The sequence below is a fragment of the Pinus tabuliformis genome, chromosome 2_2, assembly GCF_031772625.1.
Source record: "Pinus tabuliformis cultivar Carrire ecotype Pingquan chromosome 2_2, CPIR1, whole genome shotgun sequence".
NCBI classification, from domain to species: Eukaryota; Viridiplantae; Streptophyta; class Pinopsida; order Pinales; family Pinaceae; genus Pinus; species Pinus tabuliformis.
This window is the reverse complement of record NC_142300.1, coordinates 1,186,016,481-1,186,043,652: the sequence shown is the minus strand read 5'-3', so window position 1 is coordinate 1,186,043,652 and position 27,172 is coordinate 1,186,016,481.

Genomic DNA, 27,172 nt, shown 5'->3' with positions numbered 1-27,172 from the left:
ATCATCCAGATAAATCACTACTGATTTATTGACCAATCCTTTGAACGCGATGTCCAGGGCTCTCTGAAAGGTAGCTCCGGCGTTGATCAGACCAAATGGCATCTTCCGATATGCATAAGTGCCCCATTTGGTTCGGAACGTAGTCTTTAACTAATCATCGGGATGCACCAGTACTTGATTGTATCCTGAAAATCCATCCAGGAATGACATTAATTCTGAGCCTGCTACTGCCTGTAGAATCTGCTTCATAGGTGGGAGGGGAAAGTTATCTTTCTGGCAGGCTTTGTTGAGATTTCGGAAGTCGATACAGATTCTAATGTCTCCGTTTTTCTTCCTAACGGGCACCATATTGGATACCCATTTGGAATGCCTAACAGGGAAGATTATTCTGGCTCTCAACAACTTATTAAGCTCAGTTTTTATCTGGTTTTCTAGGTTAGTGTGTATTTTCCTGAGCTTCTGCTGGACAGGTTTCTCATTGTCAGTCATAGGGATAACATGCTGAATGATGGAAGTGTTGTAAGTCTTCAGCTCATCGTAGTTCCAGGCAAAAACGTTTTTGTACTGTCTCAGAAGGCGGATATATGCTGACTTTTCTTCAGGGGCTAAGCCCTGGCCTAGATTAATGTTTTGTGGCTTTTCGTCGGTTCCCAGGTTGACTGATTCGTAGTTCAGATTTGAACTATAAAGCTTGGCATTAGCCGACCTTTTGAACTGACTTTTCAAGTCATATAAGTCTTCTAATTTGACCACCGATTTGGGTATAGCATTATCAGTGCTACTTTGTTGTATCTGGTGATCATGACAGTCTTCGTCAATTATCTGGTTTGTGTAAGATTCTTCAGAGGTGAGGAAACTTACGATGTCTGGGTCGTCGTTGAACACTCTCCAGTTGGTGATATTGTCAGGAATGGAAGGTTTAAAAATTAATTCTATTGAAAACCTATCAGGACTAAAATCTTCGGAAGGGATAAGTCGAGAGGCTACGTTGGCTAACAGGTCTGCGCTTGCGTTTTGAATTCTTGGAATTGACGAGATGTTAAATGCTATGAAGTGTGAAGTGAGATCTTGCACTAACGATTGATAATGCTTTAAATGACTAGACAGGCAATGTATGGTGTTACGTACCTATTTTACGACGATCTTAGAATCTCCAAAGACTTGAAGATACTTAACATTCAATCCGATTGCTTTGTATAGGCCTTGAACCAAGGCTTCGTACTCCGCTGTGTTGTTCGTGCAATCGAACTCAAGTTTGCATGTGAGCATAATCTTGTTCCCGTCTGGGTTGATCAGAACGCATCCTGCTCCTGCCCCCTCGTTGGATTTAGATCCGTCAAAATATAATTTCCAAAATAAAGAAGTATTTACAGAATTATCTAAAAAACTAAAACATTTTGAGTCATCAGTTTGGGAGAAATTTTCAACTTGGGATAAAACTGAATTCTCTAAGTATGGTGAAATATGAGCACTGAAATTGCCTAGGAAAGAATCTATTGCGTAATTGCCTACAATGCTACTATTGTATGTGATGGCTTCATTTTCTCCTTCTAGTTCCGTCACTATGTATTTTTGGTGCAACTCTCGTTCAACCTTTATCTGATTTGGTTTACCATTGTATGGTAACCACATGTGCGACCAGTCGGTTGAGAAATATCCATGGAGTTTCTCCAACCAATCCCTGCTAAGAATCAAGCCATAAAACTCAGGGATATCGACTACCAGGATGTCGATAACCTGACACACTTTTGGGTTAGTCGACAATCTTATGGTCACCTAATTAAGTTCACCAATCACTTCGACCTGGGATCGATCAAGTTGAACTATACGTACTGCAGATTTTTGAGGTTGCACATTCAATTTGGAACATATTGACCTGGGTAAAATATTCGTTGAAGCACCAGAATCGACCAAGCAATTGTGCACGTTTTTGTTGAAGATTTCATATGTGAGCAGAAAAGGAGGAGTATGAGACCTTGATCTTCCTCCAATCAAGGCGATGTCATTTGGATCAATTTTATTTATCGCATTGGTTGGAGGTCTTCCCAGATTGTGGGAAGCCACAGCTGTAGGTAAAGATGTAGTAGGCACAGCATGTAACTCTTTCATCATGATTTTCTGCTGGTGTTTCAGTTTACTCAATTCGTACAGAGTGATATTAGCCCTAGTCTTCTTCATGTCGTCAATGATGTTATAATCCATTTCATCCGACACTATTAGTGTTCTTGATGGAGGTGCTTGTTCAGATTGGACTGGGCTAAACTGGGTCGCTTTAGCAGTTGTCTTTTTGGTTACGACCCTTTCTTTTGTTGCAGGGCTTGCGCCCTTTTTTTTTGGGGTAGTTTGGGGAGGATCAAGCTGATTTTTGCTTCTCGTGCTAACAGGAAATGCTTCTTGATCCTCTTCCTGTGGGAGGATGAAATCCCACATTCCTTGAAGTTCTACAACTTCTTCCTTGTCGGTCTACCCTTCAGTGGTATTCTCTTCTTCTTCGTCTTCTTCAGACTCAACGTTTGAGACAATACTGGGTGGTTTTATGTCCATGGGAGGATTTCTTTTAAAAGTCCTAAAGGGCTTTTTCGAAGAACTCTCTGCTACTTGTTTCTTGATATCGGCCATCTCATTGGACATGGCTTTCAACACTTTTTGTAACCCTTCCAAATCGAAAGGAACTTTTGTTTGCTTCTTCTTGGTGTCTTCTTTGAAAGAGATCTTCTTGGATTTGCGTTCTTCTATAGCAGATCTCTTTTCTAGGGCTACCACGCGTCTTTCCACTTCTAACGCTTCTGTCAAGTTGTCAACCAATGTGGTCTTATTTTCCCTATCTAAGAATATAGCCAAGTTTGGAGGTAAAGCCGTGATGTACCATTCACATCTTACTTCCTCGTTGGGTTGTGAAGCAGCGGGGATTTTGTTGAGGATCTTATTGAACCGTAAGTTAAAGTCTTTAATGGGTTCTCTAGCCTCAGCCTTAAGATTAGATAGGTCATTAATCAATGTCGTCGTAGATCGATCATCACCAAACTTAGTGAGGAACTGACTTTGAAAAATGTCCCAGCTTGTGATGGATCCGGAAGGTAACGAAAAGTACCATGACCCGGCCGTTCCTTGCACCGTATAAGGGAAGAGCCGGACGACAGCATCTTCGTTAGTAACTCCGTTGAGATTAAAAGAAAGCATGAAATTATTGATATGTTCTTCGGCTAGCATACCTGCTTCTGGGTTGAATTTAGGTAGCCACTTCTCTGGATGGGCCGGTATAGGGCTCACGGGTGGAGGCATTAAAACCGCCCCAGGATTGTTCCATGGAGATTGGGCCATCGTGGAGCTGCTAGCTAATGGAAGTGCAGAAATTGACCCCTGATGCTGAGAAGGTGAAGAAATCAGGATCTTTGATGTTCGAAGAGGAAGGTTTGTGGAAGACGGGTGAGTGAGTTGGAATGGAAAAGTGGGTGGTTGATTTCGCGGTGAGGGAGTTGATAGGGACGAAGTGGATGAGAGAGTCTCTCCGTCAGACTCTTGAGGTGTTTTCCTTGCTCTTTTTCTGGTAGGAAGAGGGAGTTCACTTGGTTGTATGCCAAAATTTTCACTCTTTAATCTGGTAAGGGGATGAGCAGGGTTGTACTGTGAAGTCACGCTGCTTTTAGATTTATCAGACTTCTGGTTAAAAATGGAGAATCGCTGGAATTTACGAATCAAAGTTTGAATTTCAGGGGATTCAATAATAGATGGACCTGATATATTCAAATATGTAGCAGTGGTGGATACTCGAGCGACCTCAAATTTTGGGTTTAATCGTGTTGGAGAAGTCGAGGGAGTTGATGAGGGTGTATTACTCTCAGAATGGTATTTGGATATTGCTTTAGGTGCCATTCATAGTTCGAGCCCTCCTTCTAGCGCCAAATATGTTGAGGGCCCCGAAATCGGGTCAACAACAAGGGGGATACCCACCCGGTCGGGAACCTGGTTGGCGGCTCCGTGCCCGTTTGGTGTAGCGGGTCCAACTGGGGATGACAGAACCAGCTTCCCGTTCTAGGGGTGTGTGTGTGTGTAGAAAATAGTGATGTGTGTGTGTGTAGAAAATGGTAGTAGAAAATATGTAATTATTCCTTAACTAATCTAATTCTAAATCCTGAAATGGCTTTATACTACTTTAATCTAACAAAAACAATACATCTAAACTACACTAACCCGGGACAAAATTTTTCCATTATGCAATCTAGAAAGATTTCACAAAATAACTGGTAATGAAGATTATTCAGCTATTATGAGAATATAAATCAATTAAGATGAACCATCTTGCGTAAGAAGTTAAGCAAAACGGTTGTGAACAGCATATTGCATAATCAGCTATTCATGTATTAAGCACAAATCAATGACTCCACCGTACAAAAGTGCCAAATGGTAGTCCACTTATTCATACATTAACATATAAATAACATCAGTTGTATATTACTCTAAGAATGCAAGCAGAAACTAGTCAAGAGATAAAAGTACCATTTATGACTGATTTTAAACTTACAGACCTTAAGCAATAATGATCTATTTCTACTTGCTTCTAATGCCTACTAAGAGTACAGAAGTGCAACATCAGTAGCAGGTATTAAAATGCAAACATAAATAAATCTTGATCCGTCCATTCATCAAAAACCCCCTCCGAGGGTGCAAAAGTGCATGTTCTGAGGACAACTTTTTTGACAAAATTTCGGACCCTTCTCCAATGCAACGAGAAGGGTTAAATACTAGTAACCGACTAATTTTACTTTACACAAATTCAGGGAACGGCTTCAAATGACCGCCCTTTTACTAAAAACAAATTTATTTCTAAAAACTGAATCTAATTTCTAACCGTTTCTGTATCTGCTCCTTAGTGCTGTAAGAAATGCATTGTTCGCCCTGAAAGAGTTGGCTGGTTGTCCTTTCCTTTTGTTCGAGCTTGAAAATTAGAAACAACAAGCGCTGGCACCTCTTTTTGTTAGATTAGAAGATATTTTCGAAAACCTTTCTCTAGCTGGGTGTATTCGCTATGCGCACACTTAGTACAACCCAGTTTCTTTTCGAACTGATTTTGCTGTTGCTATTTCGGTTTCCGGTCATGCGAATGACTCAGTGAGTTAGAAGCTGCGCTGTATGGACAATCCCCTGTTTCGAGAACTGTTTCCGTTCTTTGTTCCAGGCTTTTCTGGAGCGTCTTTCTTCTCTTGCGCTTCTTTCTCTACTTTACCGAGTCTGAGCTTCAGGATCTTTTGTAAACACGCTGCTTTTGTGCGCCTTTGACTCTGAGTCTTGGACAGTCTATTTTCATCAGTGCCTGTTGGGCGATACTCTGGAATCCGCAGTTCTGCTGCATGCGGCATCCAATTGCGGAGGCATCTTCTCTCTGTTGTCTTATTGGCGCTCTTCCCTTCTCCTTAGATGTTTCCTGCATATAGATTTATATAAGTTGCATGTCTTGCAGTTTACGCAAAGAAGAAGGGAAATGACGAAAATATTGACATGAAAGCATTAAATTCTAATGAATGCGAAATTAATGACATTCATCATAACTTGACTCTTCGATAAATGCGATGCAATCAGTTCTGGATATTCGAGCATGCGGTCATTAATTTCATTTAAAGCGCGCTTTCATTTTTGGATCTACCGTGTATGTCGGAGAATCCTTGCGATGAGTTTTTTCTACGATTGGTATCACAGTATCGATGGCTGCGACGTTATTAAGTGTTATCATAGATCGCAGATCGCAGATCGCTGATATTGCAGATCGCATATCACTAATATCGCAGATTGCAGCTTTGCATGGTCGCAGATCGCAGATCGCAACATCGCAAGGTTTTCACTTTGTTGCTTTGTGCTGCTCGTGTGGTATTGCGACGTGCGACGTCTGATATCGGGCGTCGGCGTTTCTTTAGATTCTCCTTTTTCAAACACTCTTAATGCGTGCGATGTGATGGGTTCTCGTGTCACTCCTTTTTAGTGTATTTATGCGCTTTGGGCAAGCGCTCCTTTTTTTCCGTTGCGACGTGATATAGCTTTTAGGGAGCTGATACAAAAGAATTTTCAAACAAAAATATTTTTTGGATTTTTGGCTAAGGGTCCCCCTTCGCTTGATGTTATTACTAATGTCAAACGAAGAGGGGGGTTGTTGGTGACCACAACATAATCCAAGGGTCCTTGAACGACCATCACGTTCATTTGAACGGTCTTCCCTTTCAATGTTATGGGCACATTGTGGAGGATCCCTAAAGGTCGACTGGTTCCTTTATCAAATCCTATCAGATTTCTCATTTCAGGCAAAAGCGATGGCGAACCAAGCACTTTCCAAGCAATAGAGGAAAGGATACTCACAGATGCCCCCTCATCAATGATGGTGCCAGCCATGACCATTCTGTATATTTGGACGATAATTCGGAATGGTATGCTTGCTGGCAAACGGGGCCTGCCTAGTTGGTTCCAGTCGAAGAAGACAACTAGGTTGCTTGGTGGTGGGATCGAGTAGACAACCGGGTATCGCTCTGACGAACTTCCTTCCTACGATAAAGGAATGGGGGGATTTCCCCCATGCTCGTCGGAGTCTGTGTTGATGAAGAGAATTTGGATGGTGTCATCTTTATCCTCTTCAGTGACTGTATCATTCGAAGATAAAACCTCTGAAGGCAAGACCGAGTAAACTTCCGTCTCGACCTTTTGAATTTTGTCGGGTATGGATTCAGCTGGTTCATCTTCAATGATCGGCGCTTCAGCTGACCACTTGAGTGGGCCAACTGGATTTTCAACTAACGAAGGACTCGGCAAGACTTTTTTATATCCAGGAGGAAGTCGTAACGGTGAAACCGGACGATCATCCAAAACTCTTTTAGCTTCGTCTAAGAAGGGACAACGGTGGATGGCATGGTTGCCTTCGCATAGTTTACAGGGAGATCTAGCTCTCCCTTTTTGTCCTGGGACTTCACTTTCGCTAGTTGACGGTGTGCTTTCAACATGGCTATCAGAGGTTGATGCCACCGGATTGTGCAAACGGGGAGACCAGTCCCTTAGTATCCGAGGGACGCAGGGACAATCTCTGTGAAAGTGGTCTCCCTTGCATATGACACATGGCAATTTAGGCCTAGTCAGTGCTGTGTGTGGATTTTCGTTAGACAACACTCGTTTGCCCCCAGTCTCTTTTGGCTCCTTCGTCTTCTTCTCTTTCTTCTTCTTTTCCTTCTTCTCCTTAGGAACTTGGTTTTTGGTTTTACCAGTTCCGTCAAGCGAAGAGGAAGGGAGAGAGGAAGAATTAGAGGAAGTAGAAGGTTGGTGGGTAACTCTGGACTGGTCTAACTGCTGATTCGACTGTTCAGGAATAGTGGTGTTCTGAACAACATTGGTTGAGAAGAGCCAGACCGACAAGCCAATTGTCAGTCCTGGAAGCGACAATGTGGCCATATGGGGTGCACCAACATCTCCCTAAGAGGAGAAGGGACTAGGATTTCCACCAAGGGGAATTCCTTGGTTGGTAGGCTCCATTTTCTCAACCTAAAGATCAACGCAGGAAAAGGGTATGAATATTTCGTTTAAAATAAATTTTAGCGACGCTTGGACACAACTTGCTTTTTCAATTTTAAAGAGTCGAGAAAAAGAAAAAGATGACTCTAGTCACCTTCGATGTTTTAATTAGCCTGAAGTGACAAATGCTCGGATGGACTTTTTCCGTTATAGAGTTTGAAGAAGGCCAAAAGGAACTGCTCTCGAGATCTAGGTAGAGGGTGTGCCAAACCAATCGCAAAACCGCAGAATACTTTTTAAGGTACAGGCGGTCAATCTTCCCGAATGCTGTGTTTAGTGCATTGCGATCAGTACGGCGGCCGACACGGCTTCCTATGGATAAAGGTTTTATGCCTATAGGGGTCTCCCAATATATACTCGACGGTACGTGGGAGCACAATCCGTACTGGCATTTATCGTCTCTCAGGAGGAATCACCCAACCATCAGTGAGATCGACAGTCACCAGGTTTTACGACGCCAGAACACGTCTCTAGCCTAGACCTCTATGTTGTGCGTTAAGTTACAAAGCGTTGTTAAGTTCATTCAATTTATTTTAGGTTGATCTTTCTTAGAAGTTTCCCTTTTTGGATCACCACGAGATGTATATACAACTCCTAAATGCAGTCTAAAGATGATAAGCAAGCATTTATCTCTTTTCAACAATGAAAATCCTAGCTACAAGGGGAAAAGAAAGACACAAACTTTTTTCAAAGAGCATAGAGCACACTGTAAATGCACTTTTCCTAAATCAAACCATACAAACTATCATTATGCAAATGCACAAATGCATGTATTTGTTTTCACTTTCTTAATATTGAGGCCTAAAAAGAAAGCTGTTGTACAAAATTTGAATTCGATTTCAAGTGAAAACACAAACAAGTTTCTTTTTGAAATCAAAAAGACGATTACGACACTTATGATTTTGAAGTAAACACTTGTTTCGACACTTAGAAATTCATAAATTCAAACCAAAGGCAAAAAGTAAAAGCGCAATCAACTATCAACAGCAAACAAATTTACTCCTAAGATTAAAACGACACTTACGACAGGTCTAGATCTAAAGGCGACAGTATGACTAGTTTACTTTTGTAATGGGAAACTTCAAATGATGTAACAAATACACAAAAGCAAATACAGTTTCTTTATACAACTGAGGCGGAATTAAGGCAGAGAAAAGGGGTTTTCAGATAGGTACACACACTGATAACAGGCTGCAAAAAACAGAGATAAAACTGAACACAAGGATGCAAAGAACCACAGCTGCACAGGGCAAAGGCTGATCAGTGCACCTGCAGAACAGAGAAACCGAATTGCAGCGCAGGTAGCCCTCTCGGGACCTGCGTTGAAATGCAGAGTCTCTTCACAGAGCCTGCGCTGAAGCAGAAACGAGAATTGTCTCCGGGTTCTGGGTCACGGTTTGCAGTTTAATCTATGGATTTTGGCCGGATAAAAGCTATCAATAAGGTACAATTAGAAGGATGATTTAAAGGAGGACTAAGAGCTATCACAAAGGGCAGTTAGAGCATTTGTGGATCAGCTTGTTCAGATCATAAACAGGCCCAGTGAGTGGACTAGAGTGGCAGATCTCTACTTTGCATTTGTAAATGGCAAATGCAGTTCGATTCAGCACTCCTAAGTTTATGAGAAGAACAACAATAGAAACACAAATAAACTAACTAGATACGATCCCCAGCGGAGTCGCCAATTTGTTGTTGGGAAAAGTATCTATTCAGAACGCCCCTATCCCACTCTAAGGTGTGATAGTGCCTTAGCAACAAACAAGGAAAACTACTTGAGTATTTCTTCTTTATGAAATGTAAATGAGGAGGAAGGATGTAACTAACTTGTGTCTTTCTCTAGTTTGTTGATCCAATCGCTCCTCTTTTCAGTGGTTCCCAGCTCCCTTCTCCCTTACCGGCCCAACTTCACCGAATTCCTGCAAGATCACAAGAGAGAGAAACTACACGAAGATATAGATATACATTCATAAAAAGCTCAAGATCAGATTAAGCTAAACATGTAAGTATAACAAAACATCATTGATACACAACATGTAAGAGAAACTCAAATAGTTTATTGATAGAATAAGAAATTCCAAGAGGAGATACAACCAAGTGAGTTCCGATCCAGCATCTACCTCCCAGCAAAGGAATCCCTTCCTCTCCTCCAACAAAGCATAAATCGCCCAATGTACTAATCTCAATCTCAGACCAACAGTAATTCTCTGCAAAGTACAAAATTCCAGCCTCTGGATCTCTGGGATGAGGGATCCATATATAGATGTAAGCAGAGAGGATGATTCAGCTTATGTTTTGACTTGTGGCTTCGCTCTGTCATTTCTTGCTTCCACTTGGAGACTGAGAGCCTCTTACTCATCACTTGGTCGAATTCAGTGAGGCAAGTGTCATTGGAGAAGATTCTGGAAGCTTCCATGGTCTTTCCACCTCGTTGAATGACTCTGCCACTTGTCATTTCCCGCTCAACGCACCTGGGTAGTGCATTCAAGTGTGTTGCAATGCACCTAGACAATGTACTCGGGTTCTTTGCAACGTAGGCAGCTAGTGGAGCACTTGAATTGATCCTGAATTGACTGTTTCTGAGTGGTTTTTGGTGGAGAACTTCTGGGAGGAGCTGTCATTGGTTGACCTTGTTCCTTTAGGAGCTGTAACAACATCTTTAGGGACTTTGGATCCCTTGGATTATGAACATTTCATGCTCAAAGCTGTAAGGCACAAAAATGTCTATAACATGAGGAAGAAGTTGAATTGCCACAAATCCACTCACTTCACCTCGATTTTGAAATTCCACACCACCTACTCAAACCTGGATTCCATTTGTAGGTGACAAAGACTTCTTGAAGTCTCAAGATTAGAAATCCAATCTAGAACTTCACCTACTTTATCTATTGAAGTTGTAATTGAAGAAAATCCTGTATCCCCAACTACAGGAGTAGTTTTTCTATCCTCCATTGGTGAACAAATTTTGGGAGAAGAATTAGAAGTTCCTAGTGAAGAATAGGAACATGAAACTTATTTTGGACAACCATTGATAGAAGAACCAGAAGAATTAGAAGAACCCTATATTGATTCTAAAGAATCTGTCATGGCTGAGGAAGGGGAAGGAGAGGTACGTAATGTCAATGGTGAGGAAAATAGGATTGGAGGAGGTAGAGGTATAGGCAGAGGAGGAGGTGGAGATAGGAATAGAGGAGGGGGTAGAGGTAGAGGAAACCAAGATCTTTTGGATTTCCTATTCTCGATGAAGATACAAATCTCACAAGGAAGTATATATAAACCTCGATTCTTCCTAATTTCCACTAAAAAATAAATGAAGACCCAAAGATATTTCTATTAGAATTTGAAGTATTATGTAGATCATATGAGTATCTACATGATGCTCAAAAACTAAAATTGTTCCATGCTACCTTAAAGGATTCAACATTAAAATGGTTCACGAGTCTAGGGACACGTTCTATAAGAACATGGGAACAAATGAAAGAGGTTTTCCTAGGCAAATATAGAGATTGGTGTATGCCTATTAACCTTAAAGATGAAGTCTTCAAAATAATAGAAAAGGAAGATGAAAATCTTGAAGACTTAGTAGAGAGATTTTTCTACAATATTAAAAGAGAAAAAATAAACAATTTGGATGAGGAAACTCTAAAATACCTCCTGCTTAAAGCTATTAAAGATGGGGCTCACCTCTGCAACGGTGCACTCGGCTTTATCTCTAGCTCCTCATAACAATCGCCTTCCTCCTAGTGACAACAAATAGTTGTTATACTTTGATCTGCAATGACTCTCCCCCGGGGGGGTGGGGGGGGGGGCTCAATGCCTTCCCCCTTATCAAAAAGCGATCCTCAGACGGTGAATACGACTAGGCCTGAAGGATAAGAACAGGATGACATGGTCAAATGGAACCCATGGTGCAGGAAACTACAAAAGAATCCACTGAGCAGTCTGACATAAGCAATGAAGAACAACAGGGAAAGTCTAAGCAACAGGAATCACCAAAGGTTACTTCAGTGACATGTAGACCCATAGCAACTGAAAGGCCAAAAATAGAACTTCATAGCCATAGAATCAATGGTCAGATCCAATACATGAAGGAACATGTGCTTATTGGAAAATTTATTGGATTCTGGCCAACAGAAAAAGCTCTGCAAGGATGGATCTCTACCAAATGGAAACCCAAGGGACATGTAACCCTGCAGCTAGGACCAAAAGGGTTTTTCACAGCGATTTTTATTTGCATTGAAGATCAGAACAAGGTCATGGATGAAGGTCCCTACTTCTTTAACTCCACTAGTCTATATTTAAGGGCATGGAGGGAGAGATTCAACCCTGACCAGGAGGATCTCAGTTGGGCGCCAGTATGGATTAGGATGTACTCACTCCCATCGGAATATTATGATGAAGAATCACTCAGAGACATTGGGAAGGGGTTGGGAGAGTTCATCAAAATTGCTGAAGAAATGAAGTTGCATAGATACACCTCCTACGCTCGCATTTGTGTCTTCATGCACCTGGACAAAGCCCTTCCAGATTCGGTAAGTCTCTTCCATGATGACTATGAATGGATTCAACCCTTAGATTTTGAACATGTTCCCTTTTGCTGCCGTAAGTGTGATTCTCTTGGGCATCTGTTCAGAGATTGCCCCATAAATGCCAAACCTCAAGCCTCTGAACCCTCAGGTAAGGCGGACCATGAGGGTTTCACTAAGGTTGAAAGCCATAAAAGACTGCATAAAAAACCTACCTCTAGGAAAAAAAACCTAGCAGGATGTTTCTCCCACCCCCTCCATGAGCAACAGCTTCGAGGTTCTTGCCAAAGCTTCGGAAGATCCACCCCAGGAATCCTTGCCAACCCCATAGTTGATCATCCCCACCGCTCCGCCCCCTCTTTCTGCCTCCTCTCCCTCTCCCCTGCCTCCAAAAGTCTTCATTGGGACTCCTAAGGTTTCTCAAAAGAACCCTGATGGGAAATCCAATGAAATGGATGTTGATGCTCTCCCCAGCCAAACTTTGCACTTAGCTCTCACCTCAGTGGAAAGCAGTCAAACGCAACTCATGGATGTAGAGCCGGAAAGCAAATATCTGGGTGGATTAGACATTTTTGAGCTGGAACAAGTATGCAGAAAGAAGGAATATGATAAGATTCAAGTGCATCAGCTCAGTACCTTGGAAGTTATCATATCAAGGGCCTATCAGCAACAACAACTGGGAATACAACCGAGCAGTCAATGGGACGGTAGCTTCCTTCCTAAAGATTCCAAAAAACACGGAAGAAAGACAAATCTCCAAAGAACTATTGCCATAGGGAAAATCCTGGTTGACTCAGGAAGGTATGCTAAATTGACAAAGTATTACAAGCCCACTACTAATAGTGAATCATGAAGCTCACTTCATGGAATCTAAGAGGGCTCAATAGACCTGGGAAACTTAGAATGATAAAAAATATGATAAAGCAAGAGTAACCTCAGATTTTCTTTCTACAGGAAAGAAAATGTAACAGCAATACTTTGGGAAACATCCTCTCAAAAGCTTGGCCAGGTTGTCAATTGGTTGCAGTGGATGCTTCAGGGGCTTCCATGGGTCTGGAAATTTCCTTGAACACGCAAGCTATAACGCTTTCAGAATTCCATGCCTCCCATCACATTATACAGGCCACGTTCCATATAGTCGGCACCAACATTCATGGAAATCTCACTAATGTTTACTTTCCACAGGAAGCAGCCAACAAAATCGCTCTTCTAGACACAATAAAAGCACTTAACTTCAATAGAGTCCATCCTCTATGGATCATTGGAGGAGACTTCAATATGATTACCAAATTATAGGAAAAGAAGGGAGGTCGAGCCAAGCTAGAACAGGAAAATGACCACCTCAAAGAATTCATCCAAAACAATTTGCTAATAGATATGAAATTGTCCAATGGAATCCACACTTGGAGCAATCGCAGGGCTGGGTGGAAACAAATTGCTTCAAAACTCGATAGATTCCTCATCTCTGACAACGCAGTGCATCTCAGCGGTGACCTCTCTGCATCTATTCTTCTATATTTGAGCTCTTACCATTGGCCAAACTCCCTCCAATGGCAAAGACCAGGCAACTCAACTAGACATCCATTCCGATTTGAGGCATTTTGGCTCTCCCATCCCACCTTCAATGATCTCATCAGAACCTCCTGGAAAAACTTCCCAGTGCCTGAAGGATAAAAAATGTTCTAGTTTCAATAAAAACTAAAATTCCTTTAAGCCCAAATCAAACGCGGGAATCAAGAGATTTTCAGCAACATATTTAATGCTCAACAAGATCTACACAAAGAAATGAGAGATCTCCAGCAACAGATAATTACGGAGGGACACAAGGATGGCACCTTGGAACTGGAAAGGCACCTTCACAATCAATTGGAGGAGAGGAGAAAGCAGGAAGAAATTCTTTGGAAGAAGAAATCAAGGACCAGATGGCTGAAAGAAGGCGAAAGGAACACTAAATTCTTCCACAAAACTACAATTCAAAGAAGAATGCACAATACCATCTCTTTCATACAAAAGCAAGGAGGGGAAAGAGTGGAAAACCATGCAGAGATCGAACAGGAATTCATCAGTCACTTCCAGGAGGTCCTGCAGGAACCCCAAATTGATAGATGACCGACTATTGAAAAGATCAATCAAAATGTGCCTAAAATTATCACAGAAGAACACAACGATCTCCTTCTTCGACCTGTAATGCCTCAGGAGGTGGATTTGACTATGAGCCAGCTTAAGGAGGGAAAATCCCCTATTCCAGATGGCTTCACCACTACTTTCTTCCACTCCTTCTGGGATCTTATAAAGGGGGAAGTGTGGCAACTGGTGGAGGAATCGTGCACTATTCATTGGATGTTTCCCTCTTTCAGTTCAACTTTTATCGCCCTCATCCCCAAAGAAGAGAGCACCATCACACCAGAAAAATTTCTCCCAATTGCTCGTTGCAACATCATAGACAACATTTTATCTAAAGTCATTGCCAACAGACTGAAGCCGCTTCTACCCCTACTCATATCGCCTGAACAATCCGGCTACGTTGAAGGACGACATATCTTGGATGGCATTATCCTCACTCATGAGATCATGCACTCCCTCAAGAACACAAAACATGCAGGTATGATTCTCAAGATCGACCTCTCCAATGCTTTTGACAAGTTAAGTTGGACTTATATTCAGAAAATGTTAAATGCCTTTGGTTTTTCACCAATGTGGGTTCGCTAGATTCATTGCTTAATTTCTTCAACCTTCTTCTCAATCCTCATAAATGGAATTCCATCTCGACCTTTTAGTCCCTCCAAAGGCATCAGGCAAGGAGATCCCCTCTCCCCATTCCTTTTCATTCTAATGGCAGAAGGTTTGGGTCTCCATATCAGGCAAGCCCTTCTCTCCCAACATCTCAAAGGATTATCCATTCACAATTCCCCAGCCATCACTCATCAACAATTCATTGATGGCAACATGCTATTCAGGTACCCCTCTGTTTAGGAAGCCTCCATATTTAAATCCATCTTGAATGATTTCTCTAAGGCCTTAGGAACAAGCATAAATAAGGCAAAATCAAAGATTTTCTTTTTTCACACCCCTCCTATTACTCAACATTCCATTGCCTGCATTCTAGGCTTCCCCATAGCCTCCCTGCCTTCGAAATACCTGGGTGCTCCCCTTATAGACTCTTCCATCAATCACGCCTCCTAGCGAATGCTCCTTGAGAAGCTTGAATCACGTCTCTCTTTATGGACACACAGAACTCTGAACATAGCCAACAGATTAGTGCTAATCAAAGTTGTGCTTCAGGCAATGCCTCTTTATCTCTTCTCAATCCTGACAGTGCCTAAATGGGTCCTTAAAAAAATCAGAGCTCTTCAGCGCAACTTTCTCTGGGGTGAATTTGGAAAAATCGCAAATGGGCCCTAGTAAAATGGACTACAGCCTGCAAGCCAAAAGAAAAAGGAGGCATAGGTCTGTGGGATTCTCATCATAGTAACGAAATCATGGGTGCAAAAATATGGTGGCAATGGCTCTCTGCACCCAACAAGCCTTGGGCAGCAATCTAGACAGCCAAATATGCGAATCACAGACCACCAGAGGAGCTTATTAGATTCACTCCTATGGAAAAAGGATCATTAATTTGGAATGCGGCTAGACAACACTTCCTGTTGATCCAACAACACAGTTTTTGGGAAATCAGAAATGGCAACACTGCCCGATTCTGGACGGACGCCTGGAATCAACTCCCAAAGCATAATGGCATCCTCAGCCCACCACCTGGCCAAGAATGGGAGGAACAAAAAAAGGAATACGTTAAGAAATAGTGGACTCCGGAGACTGAACAATGCTGATAACCAGACTAAGGAGGTCTTGGAGAGTGAGCTTCAAAAACGACGAATTAGATACTTTGAAGGCAAAGATATCCTAAGATGGGGATATACCCCTAGAGGCTCCTTCACTACCAAAGAGGCTTATAAGATCTTATGCAAAGATTCAACGCCTTTGGATCCTATCTGGGGAAGAATCTGGGATCTCGGTAATTGGCCCAAAGTATCCTTATTTCTCTAGCTCACTGGGCACCGAAAAATCCTAACCTAGGATAATTTAAGAAAGAGAAACATTCATGGGCCCTCCATTTGTCCCAATTGTAATTCTCAGGAGGAATCGCTTCAACATATCCTAGACTCCTGCTCTCTAGCCAATCAACTGTGGGCGAAGGCCATCTTTTGATGCCAAAGAAAATGTCGAGTATCCAAGGATATTATCAAATCCATTCCCCATGGGCACCAAAGCCCTTAAAGAAGTGCAATTCTCAACCAATTATGGAGCATAATACCCGGCCTTCTCCTATGCACAATATGGAAAGAAAGGAACAAGCGTATTTTCAAAGACCAAAGCACGGCAATAGAAATCCTTTGGGGAAACCTTTGTCTCAATCTAAAAGAAACCTTGGCGCTAAAGTCTTGGCTTCCGAATGACTTTCCCATGCTGGCAAATGAGGTAGCCATTTGGGAAAATTGGAACATTCAACTCCCTCAAGCAACCCCCACCTGCAGACCTCTAAAAAGCATAAACTTCAGAAAGCACTCTTAGTTCCCCCCTCCAAGGTAGAGTTTCAAGCTCAACTTTGATGGGGCTTCTAAGGGCAATCCAGGCAAAGCTGGATTTGGTTAAATTTTCAGAGATCATAAGGGCTCGCCTCTCCTTATTTACTTTGGCACCATTGGATGGGACACGAATAACTCGGCTGAGCTAGAGGGTCTCTGGCAAGGAATACTCCTTTCCCAGCAACATGGTTTCCATCCTCTGGAGATAGAAGGTGACTCCCTAATCCTTATCAACTTGGCCAACCAACTGCTCAATGGAGCTCATGCGCATAAAATCGCCAACAGTTGGAGACTTGAAGCCCGACTGGATGCCATAGAAAAATCACTCAACACCAACCAAGCAATCATATTCAATCATGTCAAGCAGGAAGGCAACAAGGTAGTTGATCTTCTGGCCAACCTCGGAGTGGAAAATGGGCATTCTCTTCTCACTGGAGCTCTAGACATAATTCAGAATCATGATCAAGAACAGGAATGCAAAATTCTGGTCCAAAAGGATGCAGCTCCCCTAGATGCGGGTGTCTCGCCAGTTTGTTAATGTGATGGGACAGGAGTGGGGCGAGAAGGGACGCCACCAGCCCGCCCTGTACAGCAAGGATTATAGCCATTCGACGAATGAACCTTGGCGTTTGGGTATCGCAACGTTTAATGGCTTCACCGCAGGTGACTCTGATACTCCCAGCCTGTCCTCCGATATGTTTTTCACCTCCGCACACTCTGGACTGCACTGGACCTTAGCTCTCTTGAATTCCATAGTAATGGCAAGTGCAATTCGAGGCAGGACTGAGGGTTATAAATCTAGGCTCAGCCATGGGATCGCTTTGGAGCCTCTGTTGTTTTGTTGGCCTGGTTATGGCTTGTATGATGCTGGCTCTAGCAGTTTGAAAGGGCTGACTAAGCTGGTGTTTTGCTTTGGTAGTCCTGCGGAGCTGACTCCGTCAGTTCCCTGGGTTCTCTCTAAGGCATCGAGCCCTCGTTTGGATTATCGTTTGAATTTCCCGTGTTCTGCTTCTATGGTTGCTCGGTCTTGTTCTCACAGCACCGTTGCTGCTTTCGATATGCCCCGTCTCTGCCATAGAATGAGATTCCGTAGGGGCACCCCTCAGTAGGCGCCCTCTAGCCCATCCTCCAATTCTACCTCCCTCTCCAGTGATTTCATAACAGGTCATTACCCTCACACTCGTAGTGGGAGAGGGCATCTTGATCTTCCCTACCATTACCCTAAGCCCCTTCCTCCAGACTCCACGTCCTCTCCCACATTCGGCTCTATGATTTTCACCTTCAATTGCTCCCTGAATCGTCCCATGATTACTGCTCATGTTTTGGTGTTCTTTCACGAGGACGCCCAGGAGGTGGGAGCTTCTAGCTCTCATCAGGAGGTCCCTGGTTCGGTCTCTGCGCCGAATCCACGTTCTGTGTAGGCTCCGGAGGTTCTAGCGCGCAATGCTATTGACATGGTGATGGAGCACGTGGCTCCTGGTCCTTCTGAGAATGATGCTACTCGTGCACGGGACCTGCCTGACTTCGACTGGTGTAGAATCGTGGAAGAGCCTCCAGATTCTTAGTTCATTCTCTACTGCCTTTGTTTCAGGTCATGCGGCCCATAATAGAGGGAAAATTTTTGTTACTGCTGATAAGTGGGTTCTTCTCTACAAGCTATGGTTCAAAATGCAAGTTTTTTTTGGAATCTCTGTAAGCTTTGTAATGTCAAGAAGGTCATCACTGGTTCCCCTGTGTGGGATTGGATTACAAGGTCTCATCTAAGTTCTATGTCTTGGGCAGTTTTTCTGTTTCTCTATGCCTCTCCTTCTAGGCAGTTGTTTTAGACTTCGGTCAAGATGTAATTTTACCCCTTTATTGTGAATAGAGTAGTTTTATTTAGAAAAAAAAAGCTATTAAAGATCAATGGATCGATCTCCTTAACTTAACTCGGAAAGGAGATATTTCTCAATTACCATTTGTAGATATTTGTGATTTATGTGTACATATATCAAGGGGTAAAGCACGAGTTGGAAAGAGTCCTAGAGACCCTCTCTTATCAAGAATTAATAAATCTACAGCTAGGACAGTCAGCAGGGAAGAATTAGGAAGTTTGCTTGATACCTTCAAGACAGATATTTTAGGGAGTCTAAGTGAACAAATAGACACCCTTAAAATACATAACAAGCAAAAATTTGAAAATTTCGCATTATCTATTTTTTGTCATAGATGTCGAAAGAAACATGCACTAAGAGAATGTCCCTTAGATTCAAAGGCTATAGAAACTTGTGTCATATGTGCAAATAATCATGATACTAAGGAATGTGCTTCTTTACCAGGTCTCAAGGCTGTATTTAATGATGAAGGAATACAAAAACAATTAGACCCTCTCTACTTTATAGCCAAGAGACCACGACAAATCCCTCAACCAAATCAACCACAAGGCTTTAGACCACAACAATTTGCTCAGTATTCACAAAACAATTGCAATCCATCTTGGCAGCCTTGGGCTCAGCCAAAATCACAATATTGGAATCAAGGATGGGAATGTCCTTATGGGTCTTATGCTCAATATCAACAAATATTCACCATCCTATCTTCCATTGCAATTTCTACCCCAGTCTAATCAAATTCCCCAAGCTAATCAATTACCTCAAATCCAAGTTCAAAATCAAAACCCACAACTCTCCCTATTGTTTCCACAAAACCAAATCAACTACCCGCTCAACCACTTCCAAATCGTAATAATAAAATATCACAACAACCTGTGTACAACATGGAAGGTAAAAATCCTAAAACTTATGTAATAACTCCAATACATATAAATAATGTCGAATTAAGGTCTGGAAGAGTGTTACAAAGAAAACCCCCTGTTGTTATTCAGGAAACGAGACCAAATATTCAAAAAGATAAAAATCAATATGAAGAAGGAGAGACCTCTCTCCCTCAAAAAGAAAATAATCAAACAAAAAATGTTCCAATAAATACTCCTATCATAGAACAACCCTTAGTACCAATTAGGCCACCTTTCCCTGAACGGTTGAAAATTGATGAAGGAGTAGAAAAACAAATTACATTGCCTAATTATGATATGTTGGATGAATTAAGAAATTTCTGTATCCAAATTCCTTTGTTACAAGCCATAAAAGAAATACCAATCTTTGTGAAAACAATCAAGGAATTAAGTACTCAAAGATTAGGAAGAAAAATAAAGGACATAAAAATAATTCAATTAGTCGAAAAAATTGTAGACATCCTGATGGGGAAAACAACAATTCAAAAATATTTAGATGCACGAAGCCCCATTGTAAAAATTCACATCAATGGAACTGAAATCCCAAACACACTTATTGTTGTAGGAGAATCCATAAACATAATGAGTAAACAAGTTATGGAATCACATAGGCTTCCTAACCTGCAATACACACCAACACTATTACAATTAGCAGATAGGTCTATGATCAAACTTGATGGTGTATTGGAAGATGTTTGTGTATCCTTATATTCTTGGGAATATCCTGTTGATTTCATGGTCTTAACACCTAAGAATAATCTAGGAGGACGTTCGTTAATCCTAGGAAGACCTCAGTTAGCTACAACTGATGCTTTCATCAGTTGTCAATCAGGTGACATGTTTATTTCAGATGGAAATTATACAAAGAAATTTACATTATACCCTCCTGCAAGAACAATAATAGAAACAAAAAATGAAGAATGGATAGATGATGAAGATGATATACAACCTATTTTTACTACTGAACAAGTAAGAGAGGAAGACCAAATTTTAAATCTATTGGAAAATAATGAATCTTCCTCACATTATGACCGTAGTCAAAATGAATATCTCTCATCTAGACAAGTATCATTTCTCTCTATGGAAAAATTTGGGAATTCTTTAATAGAAATCTTTCTAGGTAAAACTTTGAATGTTAATGAAAACTTGGAAGAACTACAAAAGAATCAATTGGTGGAAATCTTACAAAAACATTCTTCTGCTTTTGCATGGGAATACACTGATATGAGAGGAATTGATCCTAAAACTTGCATACATCATATCTACATTGAACAAAGTGCAAGACCAGTTAGACAACCGTAATGAAGAATGAACCCAAATCTAAAAGAAATTGTTAAGGAGGAATTGCAAAAGCTATTAAATGTAAATTTCATTTATCTAATATCAGACAATCAATGGGTTTCACCCTTACTAATCGTTCCAAAGAAAAATGGAAAATGGATAGTATGCATCAATTACAAGGAATTAAATAAAGCAACATTAAAAGACCACTTTCCACTACCTTTCATAGATCAAGTCTTAGATACATTTGCAGGGAAAAAGTATTTTTCATTTTTGGACGGTTTTAGTGGATATGACCAGATTCAGGTAACACCTGAAGACCAAGATAAAACCACATTCACCTATCCATGGGGAACTTATGCTTACTGAGTACTTCCCTTTGGATTATGCAATGCTCTAGCAACATTCCAAAGAGTAGTCCTAGGAATTTTCTCTGATCTTATTCATGATTATGTGGAAGTATACATGGATGATTTCATAGTTTATGGTGATTCTTTTAATGAGGCACTTGGAAATTTAGAAAAAGTGTTAATAATATGTAAAGAAACAAATCTTTTGTTAAGTCATGAGAATTTTTTCATGATATTTAACGAAGGAATTGTTTTAGGTCACCATATTTCAAGAAACGGAATTAAGTTCGACTCATCTAAGGTCAAAGTCATTTCTAAGTTATCAGTTCCAAACTGCCAACAAGATGTTAGAAGTTTTCTCAGTTTTGCTGGATACTATATAAGATTTTTAGAAAAATTCACAAAAATCACATCTCCACTCTTTAAGCTTGTTAGCAAGGACTGCGAATTCAAATGAGATTCTGAATGTCAAACTGCCTTCGAAACTTTGAAAAAGAGAATTTCTGAAGCACCTATTTTAAAAGGACCTAATTGGAAATTACCTTCTCATATCTCAACTAATGCTTCAGATTCAGCCTTTGGAGCTACGTTAGGGAAAAAAGATCTTACTCCTTATGCAATCTATTATACTAGTAAAAATTTAACTCCTATAGAGTTTAATTATACTATAATTGAGAAGGAGTTTTTAGCTATAGTTCACGCCATTAAGAAATTCAGAAATTATATAAATGGCTATGAAACTTTCATTCACACAGACCATTCTTCCATTAGATACCTAATGAATAAACCAATAACTAATGGGATAAAAACTAGATGGCTCTTATTATTACAAGAATTTAACATCACCATTCTAGATAGGCCTAGAAAATAGAACGCAGTTGTTGAGTTTTTATGTAGAATTCAAAATGATAATAATGATCAACTTGTAGAGGATAAATTTCCTGACGAATATCATTTTGTAGTATCTACTAAATGACCTTGGTATGCAGATATTTTTAACTATTTAGCTAAAGGGAAAATTCCATTTCATTTGACTCCTAGAGAAAAGAAGAGAATAGTCCACAATAACACATCTTATTCATGGATAAATGAAGAGTTATACAAAACAGGACCAGATCTCATCATCAGAAGATGTGTTCGAGAGGATGAAATACCATAAATACTTAAATCTTGCCATGATGAACCATGTGGAGGACATTTTTCTGACAAAATAACTGCTTATAAAGTCTTACTTTTAGGATATTATTAGCCTCCCATTTTCAGGGATACCAAGGAATATGTTAAAAGATGTGATAGTTGTCAGAGAATGGGCAAACCCATGCTTTCAAACAAAATTCCATTACAACCACATGTACTAATTGAACCATTTGAAAAGTGGGCACTAGATTTTGTTGGACCAATCAACCCACCTTCAAAGCAAAAGAGGTATATTTTGGTATGTACTAATTATGTCATTAAATGGGTAGAAGCTAAAGCAGTTCCTTTTCCTACTGAAAATGTTGTATTTTCTTTTATTTTTGAGGATATTTTCACTAATTTTGGTCTTCCAAGAGAAAATGTAATAGATCAAGGAACATAATTCACATCCCCATTAGTGTAGAAGCTTGTGGAGCAATACATAATCAAACATCAGAAGTCTACTCTGTACCATCCACAAGCCAATGGACAAGTTGAGTCTACAAATAAGGTGATTGAAGCAATCCTTACCAAGACTGTACACTTACACAGGAAGGACTGGGCAGAAAAGCTTCCAGAAGCTTTGTGGGCTTATAGAACTACATGGAGAAGTACTACAGGACATACTCCCTACGAACTTGTGTATGGGAAGCAAGTCTTACTTCCAATAGAGTTCTAGATCCAGACTTATAAAACAACAATCCAGCTAGATCTTGACCTATCAGAAGCACAAAAGAAAAGGATGAAACAACTTAATGAGCTTGATGAAATAAGACAAGAAGCCCTCCAGAGAACCAACCTAGTTCAACAACAGAGATCCAGATGGCATGATAAGTACATTAAAGAAAGAAAAATTAACCCAGGATGTTGGGCATTACTCTTCAAATCAAAGTTCAAAAATTTTCAAGGGAAATTCAAAACCCGCTAGCTTGGACCTTATGAAGTTGAAAATGTCTTTGACAATGGTTCAGTTAGAATCAGGACTATTGATGAAGAGAAAATTCCTCTTTTAGTAAATGGACATCGACTCAGACTTTATTAGAAGCCATTGACAAAAGAAGAATTTGTCAAAATTTTCCAAGATAATTTAGAATTGAAGATGGTTGAAAAGAGTTCTCCTTCTTTTCCACCTTAGAAATTTTACTCAATTTTATGTTTAAAAAAAATGATAAATATATATATATATATATATATTAAAAAAATAGGAAATGAAAATAATAATAATAAGAGGTATAAACATGAAAACCAACATGTTGTTGGCATGTTTATACATAAAATTTGAAGTGAAAACCAACTCCTATTGGCACCTTAAATTTTCTTTTCAAAAATAAAGTTCCTTTATTAATTATTTTTTTCCTTTCAGCTATAGAATCAACAACTTTCCACAGCTCGGACAAGTTTCTGTAGCTAGGACAAGTTTCTGCAGCCCTAATAAATTTTTGAAGCCACTTGATAGGAACAATTGGTGATTTGAATTGAAGGATTATTGACAGTACAAAGTACCTGCAGGAGATATCAAAGAACAATTAAGGTTAGAAAAGTTAATCAAAGGTATGTAATAATTTAATTTAACAATGATGATTAATATATTACATATATGAACTAAGAGGACATAGCATTGCCAAAATAAAATGAAATCATTGCAAACTAAGGGTGAAGGTCGCTTGTCAAAATCATCATAAACCACCACTTAAAACCTTTGTCTTGTCCTTATTCCGAATCGGTTGAAGTAAATCACCAAATCATTATTTTGAATGCGCTCCAACGGTCAAATTCATTCCCACAGCCTTCATTATAATTCATATGTTCTTCCATTTCTTCGAATTCATATAACCTTTCTATCTCTCTGCCACTAACCAAAACCCTACCAACACCATTTCTCTTGTCAAAATAAGCAGTCCTTGAGACGAAGCATCCTCCATAATGGGTGTTATTGTCCGAACCGAGCCAACAGGAAAGAAATTCTTAGAAGGATATCCTCAGACCAGGGAGCTGTTGTAGAAAAAACAATGGTTACAATTCATAGAGAAATTCAATAGTTTCCACAGGGAAGTGACGAAGACTTTTGCACGCTCATTTGATGGATGGAGGTTGAGATAGGAGACATTAAGTTCACTATAATGGAGTCTCGGATCACAGAAGCTACTAAATTTCCAAGAAGTGGTTACAAATCATTCAAAAATACGGGAATCAATGAAGAAGATTGGATAGTCTTCCTGAAGAAATCCAAACATGGATACCATAGTCTTCAAGAAAGGTATTCCTAGTACAACCCTTAAGAGTAAATGGAGGAATTTAATTATTGTACTTCAGAAATTTATTACTTGTGAGGGTCAGTTTGGATATATGTATTTCTACCACATTAGGATAATGATGCATTTTCTTGAGGAACACCAGAGGAATCTTCCTTATTCCCTCTTGCATAGTCTTAAGAAAATGTCCTTGAATGTTCAAAAGAAGATTCAATTCATAGACAGTGCCATGTATCATCATGGATTGGTAAATATCTTGGTTGAATTCGACCTTCAAAGTGTAAGGGATAACTGGGAAAATTTCTTGGTAAGAAACCATTTCGAAGAAAAATCTATTCAACAGCCCAGTAGTAGTAGAACCGTTAGGGGAAAGAAGAGAATAGTGGAAACAATAAAATAACCCCAGTCTCAACAGGAATTATCAAAAAATGAATTGCCCATAGTGGATATTTTGTAGAAAATGAAAAGGGGAAATATTAGAAGGAAGAAAAATAGGAGAAGAACATAATATTTACCACAAATCGAGATCCTTCCTCAGGAAGAAAAACCAAAAGCCAAAAGAAGGAAAGCACAGAGATTACAGACCCCAGGACTAAGGAGGAGTACCAAGTTCAACACAATGCAACAAGTAGTCTCAGGAGCTACAAAATATATTGATCTTGAGAAAAATGAGCCAACTGAAAACCCTGAAGGTTCCTAGGAAGGATCACCAAAACTATCACCAAGAGTGTCATCACCACCCTGCAGTTCACCTCTTAAAACTCCAATGCACATTCTAGGTGTTGACCTTGTTCAACAAGAGATTTATGACTACATAAATTCATTAGAAAGAAAGGAAGCAACAACTAAAGAACCAATCCAAATTCTTGGAGAAGGAAGTAATCAGTTTAATGAGCCATAAGAAACTTAAAAATCCAATGTTTTAAAGAAAGAAATCTTTGACTTGAGGACATTGAACAGATATCTCAAGAATGAAAATCAAAGATTGAAAGCAAAAAATGGGATTCAAATTGCAAAAAGTGACAACCTTATCCTTCATTTGGTTTTCTGGTACAAAAAGAACAAAAAATTGAAGAAAGAGAACAAGGCAATGCAAAGAGAAATCATCAACCTAAAATAAAAAATCCTCATGAGGAAACCAAGGATGCCAGCGGTTGCTAGAAAGAAGAAAAAAGTGAATACTAAAGGTGATAATCAAAAGGAACAAGAGAATGACAATGATGAATTGTATGAGGACATACAAAACCTCCAGTGTGGGGGAATGTAGAGTCCAAGGATTGTCGTACCTTGACACCCTTTTTACCTATACTTCTTCCTTTTTCCCTATACTTATCACTTAAATAATGAAATAAACACAAGGTTTTGTTAAAGGTAAGTGCTTAAATGTATTCTTCTTCATATTTGTTTATATACCTTATTTTTTTGTTAAAGTATTCATTCGGCTACGAAATTGCCATGTTTCTGCAGCTAATCTGAGTTTTCACAGTTATTTGCATTGTTAATAGGGTTCAGGCTTAGCCAAGGAAGATATGGATGGATAAGGAATGATCCCCTCATGGATTATTTCATATTCTCTTGAGCCAATCCTTCAAGAAGATCGCATGATAACACAGTCAACCTAAAAGTCAATTGCAAGATTATCACTAGGACAGAGGCCGAGCTTTCTCGAAATCTTATTGATTTGCTTTTCCAAATAGAAAATTGATTATTTAGCGATATAGTTTGATTTAGTAAGATCGAAATAATTATATACAGGCATGAAACTCTCATACTGTTATACAGAGAAGTATTATAAAATCAATGACCGCTCTATGTTTTGGTTATGCGCTGATATAAGTAAATTTTGAGAACATCTTGTTACACTTGATTACGAGTAATAGACTTAGTTTATGTTTTCCATACTGGGTTGATTGGAGATTGTCGATTGTTTCATGGAGGGCCCCTACATCCAATACAGTTCTTTAACCAATTGCACATAGATTTCCTTAATTGCTTTATCATAGATGCTCTGTTATGTGTTTGAAATGCACTATTATGGAACTCACAATTGAATCGTTGTTTGCATAAGCAATTCCCTTTGCTTTATACCTAGCATAATTTCTTTATTTCATTGGCTTTTTATCTAGTACAGTTTGATCATTTTCCTTGCTTTCTACCTAGTGTAGTCAGCTATTTCATTTTCATAGCATAGTTGCTTTTCAGTTTATTAGATTTGTGACTTTTTTGGATGAAGCTAAATGAGTAAAAGAGTCGCAATCATTTTCTCGAAAATTGATTCCAGACATCATTCGTTTACAATCTGATAGAATAGATCTCTTTAGCGCATAGTAATTTAGGCTTGGTTGCAACATAAAATTTAGAGATAAAATCCAAAACAGTCTAACAAGAGAAAAACTTAGAATCACACTTAAACCATCCATAAACTGATTCAATAGAAATTAATTTCTAAGATAAGTAGCTAACAACTTTAAGGCACAATTCTTTAATATAATTAGTAATACCATCTTCATATTAATTCTAAATTTAGACTTTAACAAGAACATAGATATCTTAACAACATCAATTAACTTCTAACACATATAGTTCACTTGTGCTTCATTAGTATACCTACCCTGGTCGATAATATATGCTAACAATATAAGGACATTAAATTGGCTAAAATCTTCAAATAACTCATGTTTGGCAGCTGCCT